This window comes from Mus pahari, chromosome 18 (genome assembly GCF_900095145.1).
Source record: "Mus pahari chromosome 18, PAHARI_EIJ_v1.1, whole genome shotgun sequence".
In the NCBI taxonomy this organism is placed as follows: domain Eukaryota; kingdom Metazoa; phylum Chordata; class Mammalia; order Rodentia; family Muridae; genus Mus; species Mus pahari.
Window position 1 is genome coordinate 16716797 of NC_034607.1, and position 11398 is coordinate 16728194.

General features: G+C 46.0%; 1 long non-coding RNA gene across 1 annotated transcript; it reads right to left on the minus strand.

Moving 5' to 3' along the window:
• Positions 1 to 6957: 6957 nt before the first annotated feature.
• Positions 6958 to 8261, minus strand: LOC110336155. The gene is made up of 3 exons (XR_002381197.1): positions 8074 to 8261; positions 7913 to 7986; positions 6958 to 7566 (listed from the first exon to the last, which is right to left on the minus strand). It is a non-coding gene; the product is annotated as an uncharacterized LOC110336155 (long non-coding RNA).
• Between the last annotated feature and the right edge of the window lie 3137 nt (positions 8262 to 11398).

Consider the following 11398-nt stretch of genomic DNA (forward strand, 5'->3'; position numbering starts at 1 on the left):
GAACTTCAGACCTCCCGGAACTGATCTTCTAGGAGGTGGTGGCCACCACCCTGTTTAGGTTCTGGGAGTCAAACTGGACTCTCCAGCCCCTGCCATCATATTTTAAGTCCTAAAATCTTGACACACCTTAGAGAAGGAGAATTAAGACCTGGGATGAGGAAATGGTTGGCTTTGAGTAGAGCAGGGTCCCTGTCATGGTTATAATCCTGCATCAGGACAAGCAGGCTGAAGGAGGCAGTTCTGGATGCTCCAGGTGTGGAAGGGTGAAGGTGGGAGAAGAAACAAGGCCCACTTGCTGGAAGGGCAGCTTCAAGTTGGAGGGTCTTGAGTTACCCCAAAAGGGGACAGTCGCTCCTTGGAGAGGGTCTGTTCAGTAGGAGAACCCAGGTTGCCATCCTACTTCTTGGTCTCAGTTTCCTTTCCTGGCATCTATCAGTATTGACTTCAGTAAGCCCACCTGTGGAGTACCATGTTCTCACAAAACTCTCATCAAGGAGGAAAGGTAGAATGATGGGAACCATTAATATTAATGACATGCAAGATTGAAATCATTATTATAATTATAGCATAGTCGTTTCAAGTATGTCAGCATCTCAGGGTAGGTAAAATAAGTCATCCTCCCCAGCCTCCCGCTATAAGTATCGGAGTTCCTTGTTCAATATCCATGAATAGTCTTACTAGTCTTTGTTAACAGCCAAGTCATGTATGATGAATTTCAGCCCTAGCTCCAAGCAAGGAGAGGCCTTGACTCCACATTCCTGCTAAGCCCTCCAGGTAGAGCCTGCATTCCTACCTGAGGGAAAGCCAAGGCCCAGTCAGAAAGCAGCTTCCATTAACATCTAAATAATGCTGGAAACTAGGTAGATAGGGTTGGGGATGTAGCTCAGTTCATAGAGTCCTTGCCTAGATTGTACCAGGCCTTAGATTTTATCCATAGCCCTGCATAAACCAGGCATGACAAAGCATTCCTGTGATGCTAACACTAGGGAAGAAGAGGGAGGAGACTCAGGAGTTCATGTTCATCCTTGGCTACATAGTAAGTTCAAGGGCACTCCGAGATACACAAGGGAAGGAAGGAAGGAAGGAAGGAAGGAAGGAAGGAAGGAAGGAAGGAATGAAGGAAGGGAAGAAGCGAGGGAGGGGGAGAAAGAGAAATAGGGAGGGAGAGAGGAAGAAATGATGGAAAGAAAAAAGGAAGGAAGGAAGGAGGGTAAGGAGGAAGGAAAGGAAAAAGGAAGGAAAGAAAGACAGAGAGGAGAGAGAGAGAGAAGGAAGGAGGGGAAAGGAGAGAGGAATGGAGGTAAGTTGGAAGGGGAGAGAGAAAGAGAGAGAGAGAGACAGAGACAGAGAGATAAGAGGAGAAGAGGTAGAGAGAAAGAAAGAGAAACATGGAGAATGGGCCTGGCAAGGGACTTCTCAGGGATCACTGGACTCTTGCAAAATCACCACTGGTCTCCATGACACTGAGAGAAGAAAGGAGACAGAGGAGAGGTGGAGAGCATGGGATAATTTCTGCAGACCACTTGCATTTTGTGTTCTGAGATCCACAGTCCCCAGAGCACCTAGAGGTACCAGGGAAACTACAGTCCTCACTGCTGGGGTGAGGAGAGCAACTCTTCCCCTCACTGTGATGTCTCCAGTTCTTATTCACTCTTTATCCCAGATGCAGGCACAATGTAGCAGCCAGTGTGTATGTGTGTTTCTCTCTCTCTCTCTCTCTCTCTCTCTCTCTCTCTCTCTCTCTCTNGTGTGTGTGTGTGTGTGTGTGTGTGTGTGTGTGTGTGATGGCGCTCACGTGAAGGCCAGAGGCCAACTTCAAGTGCCGATCCTTACCTTCTACCTTGTTTGAAACCAGGTTCTTGTTGCTTTACCTCTACAAATGCCAGGCTCACCAGTCTAGGCTTCCTCTGTCCCTGCCTCCCCTATCTCAATAGTCGCATTCATATTCAAAATGCTCCCTGCTGCATCCAGTCCTAGGGATCTGAACTCCAGTCTTCACACTTGTAAGACAAGTGCTTTACTCAGGAATCCATGTCCCCACCCCAATGCATCCATACTTTGCAGACTGAGATTGAGATTCTCATTTCTAAAGCATCATGAAGAGTCTGATAATAGTCCATCCATGACCTATTAGGTCTTTATCTGTAAAGGATGCAGGGGCTGAACCTTTCTTGTGTCTGACCTGCAAGTGTGGGGTCTTCCATCCTCCCTGAGCATATGGAAAATAAGAATCTGGGACAATGCTAGGGACCAAGAGAAGGGGCAACATCTTTGTTTCCTACCTCAATTACAGCGAAGGGCCCACTGATGACCTATTGTCAGGGGTGGCTAGTCATGTCTCCTCACTGCCTTATGGGGGGAAGAAACACAACTGGAGACAGTGATATGTATAGAGATCAAAAATCAGAAACAGAGTATTTGTCACACTCCAGAACATTCTTTTGTATCATGCATGCCTGTCCTTGTCCCCAAATTCCAGTTTGCATGTTACTGCTTTCCAAAGTGGCTGGGGCTGGAGAGATGGCACAGTAGTCATGGGTCATGAAGACATTGCCTTCTCCAGCTCTTTCCTGTGTTTACTTCCCAGGGAGAGGATAAAGGAGAGGCTGAGAAGACAGCCCAGAGCTGGAGAAGGCAATGTCTTCACAGATAGGAGGGGTGGGTGGACCCGAGAGAAACAAATAAAGGGCCCTTGACCCTGAAAAGTTGACACGGAGCTGAACCAGATAGTGTGCCAATTTCTCCCCAGACACAAGGCTCCCTCCATGCTCCAGAGCCAGTAAGACTGCAGGTGAACGCCAAAGACCACTGTCCATCATGGGCTGAACAAGAAAGGAGGAGTCCAGGATAAGGAGAAGAAAGCAAGGGAGTAGACCATATCCAGAATAATTTGTTTGAAAAGATGGAGCTGTGCAGGTCCAGAATCTAGGCCTAGCACACAGATGTCTGCATCCAGACACAAGAGAAGGAGCAGAGATCTAGAAGAGGCTATGCTTAGGTGGTCCTGTGGTCTTCTCCCAAGTGAAGCTAGGAGGCAAGATGGGTCACCCGGGAGTCATCCTTGAGCTTTAAGCACAATGTTGTTCTGTCTGCTTTGAGGCTTTATTGACTCCTCCTTATGGGAAGGCAAAGACTCCCCTCCCCCACCGCATAGAGACATGCTAGGTAAACTTCCCTGTGTGGCATCTGCCTACAGCCCAGGGGAGTGAGAGAGTTTTGAATCCTGGATCCTGTGTGGCAGAGTCTCATCCATGGGACACATCTGTCTCTTCTAGGTCTCCATGAAGGACTAGATGGAGACTGAGTGTGTACAAAATGGCAGAGATCAGACTTGGACTTCATATCCCTTCAGAATGCACAGTGGCTCTGTCTAGTTTTCTGGGGAGGCTGCCCTACAGAAAGGGCAAGGTGTGGGGATCACCAAACACAGTGGTCTCCTCAGGTGTATTATTTATTTTCTCATCATTGTGAAAAATGCCTGATTCAGAGGAGCTTAAAGGTTTATTTTGACACACGGCTTGAAGGAATATAGTCCATCATGGAGGTGAAATCGAGGCAGCTGTTCACATTGAATCTGTACTCCGCAGTCCGTAAGCAAAGAGAGATGGATGTTAGCACTCGGCGCACTTTGGCCTTCTATTCAGATTCAGAGCTCCCGCCTAGGGGATGATGCTGCCCATACTCTGGGTGAGTCTTCTTTCCTTCCTTGAACTTTTCTAGAAACATCCTTTCAAACACCCAGAGGTGTGTCTCCTGGGTGATTTCCAAGCTTGTCAAGTTGATGTTCACATTATGGTTTTTATTTGTTTGTTTATTTGTTTGCTTTTATGTGTTATTTATTCATCAAAAGCTTCATCTTCCCATGACATGGAGACAAGAGGGTCCATTTTACAGCCGAGAAGACATACAAATAGAAGCTGAGCAGCTTGTAGAAGATCACATGCTAGTCAGGGGAGGAACCTTAGGATCATGAATTGTCTAAAACATAGCCAAGGACACAGGGAGTTCAGTAAATCTTCTGTCATGAGGGCGGGGAGGTTAAAGAGTAAACTTGATGTGAAAACCCAGAGTCCATGAAGAACCCGTTGAGCGAACAGATCTGTCTCAGGCCCAGGGCCTTGGGAAGGTACTCTTGGCACCAGGCGTAGAGAATTCCTCAAAAATTTCCCTGACAAGCATTAAATAATTCCCGAGCCACTGCATTTTAGAAGTGTGTTTGTGCTGGCTCAGCAATTAAGAGCAGTAGATCAAAATTTGGCTCTCGGCACACATATTGTTGAGTCTTACAACCACTTCTGATGCTCTTGTCTAAACTCTTGAGTTCTTTACACACACAAGTCCCCCTGCCCCCTCCCACACACAGGTAAAATAAAGTCTGTACAAAGAGTGGGGAGTGAATGAAGGAGAGAGACAAGATGGAAGAAACTGCATAAGATACGTGGTTTCCTGTAAAAGTAGCTTCTATTCTCCTGCTCTGATTGTTGTCTCAGAGGCTGCCTCTGCGCACACCTAGGCCAAGTCCTGGAAGCTTCCAGCCTCTGTATAATCTTATCTAGGCTGAGAATGCTTTCAGTCTCTGAGACTTAATAGACTGAACAAGCTTGCCCACTTCCTAGTTCTTTCTGACCTCTGGCTGGCTGATTCACTCCAGCTGTTCTGGGTCAAACTCCTCTCCAGGCTACCTAGTTCAGTCTGGTTTCTCTCTGCTTCTACTGAATTGTTCTGCTTGGCCTCATACTAACTTTACCAATCTGCTCTAATATCAGGCTCCTCCTCATTTTCTGGCTCATCCTGTCTTCACCTGTATCAGCTTGTTCTCTCTCTGCAAGTTGTCTCTGTACGACTGTCCTGGTTGAACTGCACTGATCTCTTTTAAGTCACTCTCTTTCCTCTCTGTTCTCATGAGAGTCGGGCAGATCCTACTCTGTCAAATCTTTCTCTGATTCATCACTTTGTCTGCCTCTCAATTAGACATCACTTTCAAACATGGGTGCTTCCTTCTACAAACTAAACTTTACCTTCATTTCTTGGGATTAGTGGTGTGTACTAAGGGCATTTCTGTATTCCAGCCAGAGGGATTAAAGGCTAAAGCCACACCATAACTGGAAAGAGATTTTTTTTTCCGATAAATAACACAAACTCCGGGTTCACAGTGTGATAAAATATCCTACAGTGGCTTCCCTCTCCAGCCGGGACAATGTCCCCACACATATCCTCCTTCAAGGGACTTGAGTTTTTCTCCTGTTTCCAGAATCCTCAAACAAGTACTGGCTATGGCCTAGGGATTTCGAAGGTTCATTGTGTTGTAAATTACTGACCTCTACATGGAACACAAATAAGCTGCAGGATTTGAGGAGTCACCAACTTAAGATGATGGATGTAATGGATGAATGATAACACTTACAAATCACAGGACATTAATGGTCATTATATGAATATTAAGCCAGGCTCTCTGGGCTAGAAAGGATCAGAAGTCTTCAAATAAATGCTCTTCTCCCCATCAATATCCCTGTCAGCTGGTATTATCCTAATTACATGGGATTTCATAGTGTTAATTCAACTCCTGAAAGGAAAATAACTCATTAGAATGCCTCCACACTTTGTGCACCTTGAGTTCATAGCCTGGTGAAGGTGACTACAGATTTGGCTAGACTCTACCACTCATTTTCCTGAACAGCCCAAAGTTGATATAGAAGCAAGATGCCAGACTCTCCCATGGTCAGCATAGTGCAGAAAAAGTAAATAGGGTCACTGCTGAGAAGACTAGGAGTGGCTCTGAAATCTTAGGGGGAGTCTCTGAAGTCAGTTCTAGTTTCCATAACATAAAAGGGGAGAAGGGGAAGCCACTGGGCAGCTCAGAGGCTCTGGAAGTAGATGTGTGATGTTCTTGTGTTATGCAGATGAAAATTTTAGCATGTATACACATGTGTAGAGTTCACAGTCTAGAGTAAGTGCCTTACATTTCTCCCTATATTGAAAAATGAAAAAAAAAATAATTGTCCCACCTCATTGAACCTACAGCTCACCATTTCTGCAAGGCTGGCTGGCTATTGAGTACCAGGGAGATCCATCTCTTCCGTGCTTGGGGTATAGATGCATGCCATCAAGCCCATCTTTTAAAGTTGTCTGATGATGTGTGCATGGTGTGTGAGCTTTGTGTGCCATTACACACATGTGGAAGCCGAAGGACAACCTCCCTTAGTGATCCCTACCTTCCCCATTGAGACAGGGTCTCACTGCTGCTCCAAACCCCTAGCCTGACTGGCACAGGAGCTTCTGGAGATTTCTGTCCCCATGCACCCTGCTCCACACACATCTAGGGGTGTGAACTCTGGTCTTCAGTGCATTACACACTGAACCATTCATCTCCTTAGGCCTCCAGGTTCAGCTTTTTACATGGATCCTGGGAATATGAACTCAAGTTTTCAGGTTTCTATGTTGGGGCTGAGCCATCTTTCCATCCAATAGGAGTAATACTCTCTTTCAAGTAAAGATTCAGAGGACTTGCTTGACACTAGCTCTGTCTTCACAGCATCCTTAACAGGGTCACCACCTTCCTACTAGGAGTCTCTTCTCTAGTAATTCTCCCTCTCAGTGACTAGGAGAATAAAGTTACACACACACACACACACACACACACACACACACACACACAACTTGTAAAATTACACAACTTTCACATGAATCATTGCTTCCACCCTCCTACACCGTTCACCAGCCATCTGACAATTCTGGTGGAAAAAAATTCTTTCCTCGGGTCTTCCCCACCACAAATTAAATCTGCAGAGAAAACCAGGCCAGATGTCCAGTACGCCAGCCAGGCTCACATCTTTACTGAACACAAGGCTCATTCAAAGGGACTTTGGAAGGGCCAAGGACATCCTCTCAGCCCAGTTTGTGTAGGAATGGCAATAAAATCCTTCTCAGTAGATACACTAAGCAGCTCAAAGCAGTAAAGCGTTTTGCAAAGTCTTTATTGGGTCTCCCCTCCATCCTGTGATAGAAGGGCCTTTATAAAGGCCTGGGTGGCTGGCCAGGCTCCCTGAATTCCATAGGCCTTTCTACACAGGGAGAGCAGTTTGGAGGACCCAAACTGTACACAAAAGAGGGAGAATACACCCAGGCGAAGAGGCAAGTTTTGATGTTGTTTGCAAGCGGGCAAACCTCTGTGGTAAAGCTCAGCTCTGGACAGGGAGCCAAAGGCACTCAGGCTCCCAGACGCAGGAGAGCTAGCCCACACTGTCAGTCCTTCCGAAGGACCCCACCTCTGAGGCTGAGTTTCCTTTTCTCCTGCTGTCTAAGGCAGAAGGCAGGAGAGAAGAAAGAGAGTGAATCGGAAAAACCAAAGTTCCAATCATCCTAACAGCTCCTCTTTTGGATAGCTGGGGCTGCACCAGGCTGGGAAGACATCAGCTCAGAACAAAGTCTTCTCGGGGTGAGTGATTCCTTGAGGTCAGCTTGAGGTCGGCTTCTCTGTTCCTACAAAATGGCGCTGCCGGTTTCAGGAACTGCCTAAACCGACGCTCTTAGTTATAGCTTGACAGCTCATCATGAGCGCTGTGTTATCTGTGAAAAAAGACAAAACAGAAGCAAAGCAAAACAAAACAAAACAAAGAACTCCATGAGACGACCCATGGGAAAGCAACAGGGAGTACCGAGTGACTGGAAGTTTGTGTCCCCACAAACACACCACGACTGTCGCCCTCACACTCCTCAGGCAGATGGAGAGGCTTTCCTGACCTTAAGCTTCCAGGGAAGCTCTTGGCTGACTCAACAGCTCTTCCGATGGCCTCATCTACCCACCATCCCAGGAGGAAGAGACCAGAGTCAAGGGAGCTGAGGGGAAGAGGGACGGCCACTGGCCCACATTGGGAGAGGTTGCAGGTTTGGAGAGGGTAGCTTTACCACGCACCTGCTGGTCCAGGCCGTTAGGCCATAGCTCTCCACAAATAGAAGGGTCACTTTCTGGTTAGGACAGGAGAAATGCTAAGGAGAAGCATAGTGGAGCCTGGCAGCTGCCCCAACGAGCAGGGTAAGACCCCACTGACTGGGCCTGAGATACTCCTTGGTTACCACCACCGCTGAGCCAGCAGGACGCTCAGGGCCGGCAGGCCTCAAGCTGGGTTTTGTGGGCGTTCTTCCATCTTCACAATGGTCCCTGACTTCGTGAAGAGTCCTCAGCAACCAGCTGATCAGCTAGGGGCCGGCTTGCCTTCATCCCTGAGATGCCTCCTGCAAAATAACTGCCAACTGCTCTCCTCCGGCCGTTAGCCAATCATTGGCCACGCCCATCAAAGCAGCTCCTCCAATCAGAGACCTGTTGGACCCTGTCTAGACTAATGGCATGTTCCAGGGACTTGGAGTTATCCCTTTCTGTGCCCACAAGAAAGCTGGTATGTAGGACCAGAAGAGGCAGAGATGCCTTCTGAAACTCAGAGCTGTCTCTGGCTCGGCTTCAGAAGGCACAGACTATTTGAAGGCCACTCAATCATGGACACTAGTGATCCCAGGGGCCCCATATCCACTCTACTGGAGAGGAAAAAATGCATTGATGACCTGAGGTCACTCTGAAGTAGGGGACACCGCTATAAGACAGACCCTCCTCTTCTGGCACTGACCTAAGCTAACCGTAGGCTTTTCACTAGATGGATGTGCCTTAGAAAAACTCTGCCATCTCCTGTGCACCAGGCCCTCTAACTTGAGGGATGGCCTGCCCCCGCTTCCCCCTGCCCTACTGTAGTGCCCGAGAGACCCCTTTCCCAGAGGCTTAGCGCTAAGTATCCAGCCAATAGGAGATGGCTGCAGAGTAGAGGTGTGTGTCTTTGACCACTGAGATGTGTTTGAAAGGATAGTTGGAGGACGCTCATAAGTTAATGTTCGCTGTGTTGCTTTCTGGTTTAGGAAAGATAGTGTCAACAAATAATGTTCACCATTGTATTTGAGCCTCTTTTTTTAAAAAAAAAAAAAATAACGGACATAAAATGCAGATAGTATAATATATATATATATATATATATATATATATATATATATATATATATGAGGATTTTTGATATGCACAGGTTGTTCTATCCTCAGCTCTGATTCCAGAATTTTCTATTATCGTCAAATGAAAACTTATTCACATCAAGCACCCAGACTCCTCTCCACTCAGCATCTAGCAACTTCTACCTGGTTTCCTGTTTGAATGGCTTTGCCTTTTGTGGAAATTTCCAGGTAACATTTTGCACTGGTTTCTTCCCTCAGCACGTGTTCCAAGACTCATGCCCTGTAACACATGTCAGTATTCACCCCAAGAGTAAAGGATACATATTTATCTGTGTATCACTTTATGAGCTCTTAAATTTTCCATTTTTTTTTTATCACATGTGCAAAAAATAACTCTGCTACAGGCTTATGTCGAGGTATTTTTGTTTGGATGCATTTTCAGTTGTTTGGAACACACTGTGTTAACTAGTTTTCTGTTGCGGTGATAAACCGCCATGACCAAGGCAATTTACAGAGGAAAGGATTTATTTGGGCTTACTGTTCCAGAGAGATAAAGTCTGCCGTGGTGGGGCAAGCGTGGTAGCAGGCAGCAGGTGGCAGGTGGCAGGCGGCAGGCAGTAGGTGGCAAGCATGGAATCAAGAACAAGAACCTGAGGGCTCACAGCTTCAAACCACAAGCGTGAAGCAGAGAGGGTAATCTGAAGTTGCTAGAGGTTATAACTCTTGAAGCCTAACCCCCCAGCAAGCTTCCTCCACCAAGGTCACATATACAGCCCAGACCTCCACAAACTGTACCAAGCATTCGAATGCCTGAACTTATGTGAGCTGGTCTCATTCACACCACTACAGACGCAGACCTAGGTAATCCCAGCTGCAACTGGAGAGCTGTCTAAACGCGGTCCGTCCCAGCTGTCCCATTTTTCATCCCTCCCGGCACCACCTAAAATCCCTGACCTTCCCAAATCCATGTAGATCCTTCTTTCTTTTCTTCTTACTAACTTTAGCTAACCAAGTGTGTGTGACATGGTCTCTTGTTATGGTTTTGATTTGTGCCTCTCTGTTTATAATCATCAGACTTTGAACATTTTCCCTTGTGTTTATTAGAGGCCCCTCCCCCTCCCCTCCCCCTCCTCTTCCCCTCCCCTCCCTCTCCCTCTCCATACCCCTCCCCTCCTCCTCTTCCCCTCTCCTCTTCCCCTCCCCCTCTATCCCCCTCTCCCTCTCCCTCTCCCTTCCCTTCCCCCTCCTCCTCTCCCTCTCTTTCCCTGTGGCATGGGGATGGCTATTTGTGTATTTTGTGCATTAAAAATAGATTGTAGTTTTGTAATTGAATCTTAGAGTATTTTGAATATTCTAGAGTAGACCTGGCTTAGTTTCTTAACAATGAGGAAAGACTTTAACCTATCTATCTATCTATCTATCTATCTATCTATCTATCTATCTATCTATCTATCTATCTCTTTGGTCATATTTTTTCTTCAGTCCCTCCTGGTCTGCCTTATTTGGCTTTAATGGACACTTTCTAATATGTCATTTTGATTACTTTTTAAAAACTGCATTCTAATGCAATTTTCTTATTGTTTGCCCTGAAGAATACAAGTGACAAAGTCTTAATTTATAAGAACCTAGTTATAATCAGCTCCAATTTAGCTTCAGAGTATCACAAAACATGATCTCCCACAACTCCATGTCCCCTGACAGTACCAAAAGACACGTTTCTATACATTGTGCATGCAACCATGTGGATTCGTAGTCATTACTTGATGAAGATGTCTCTAATTCATCTAAGGGGGAAGGGGAGTTACAAACAAAAGTGTGACATTTGTCTTTGTCTTTGTCACTGTAGTTATCTTTGCCTATGTGTTTGCTTTTTACCTGCCAACCTCTGTTATCCCTTGAGCTTTCCCGTCAAATTGGAAGGCTGCTTTTAACATGGATTGTCGAGAACTATCTATGACAAATTCCTTAACCCATTTATCTTAAACCTGGGAATGACTTAAATTTCTCCTCATATTTTAAAGACAGTTTTGCAAGATATACAATCTCCCCTACCTCATTCAGCGCTTTGAACATGAACCCACTGCACTTTGGTTTGCATAACTCCCAGTGAGAAATCAACTCTTAATTATATGGATGATCCCTTGTACACAGCTCTCTCCTATCTTGCTACTTTCAAGACTGTCTGTGGACTTCAGTCATTTGACTGTGATAAATCTTGCCTTAGATATGTTTGGGTTTATTATTTACTTATTGGTCCTTTGAGTATAGATTCATATCTTTCATCAAATTTGGGAAGCTTGGAGCGATTCCTTTGAATATTCTTTCACCCCTTTCTCCCTCTACTTTCCTTCTGGGGTTTTCCTTGTGTACATGTGTCTGCACATGCTTCTGGGGTTTTCCTTGTGTATAT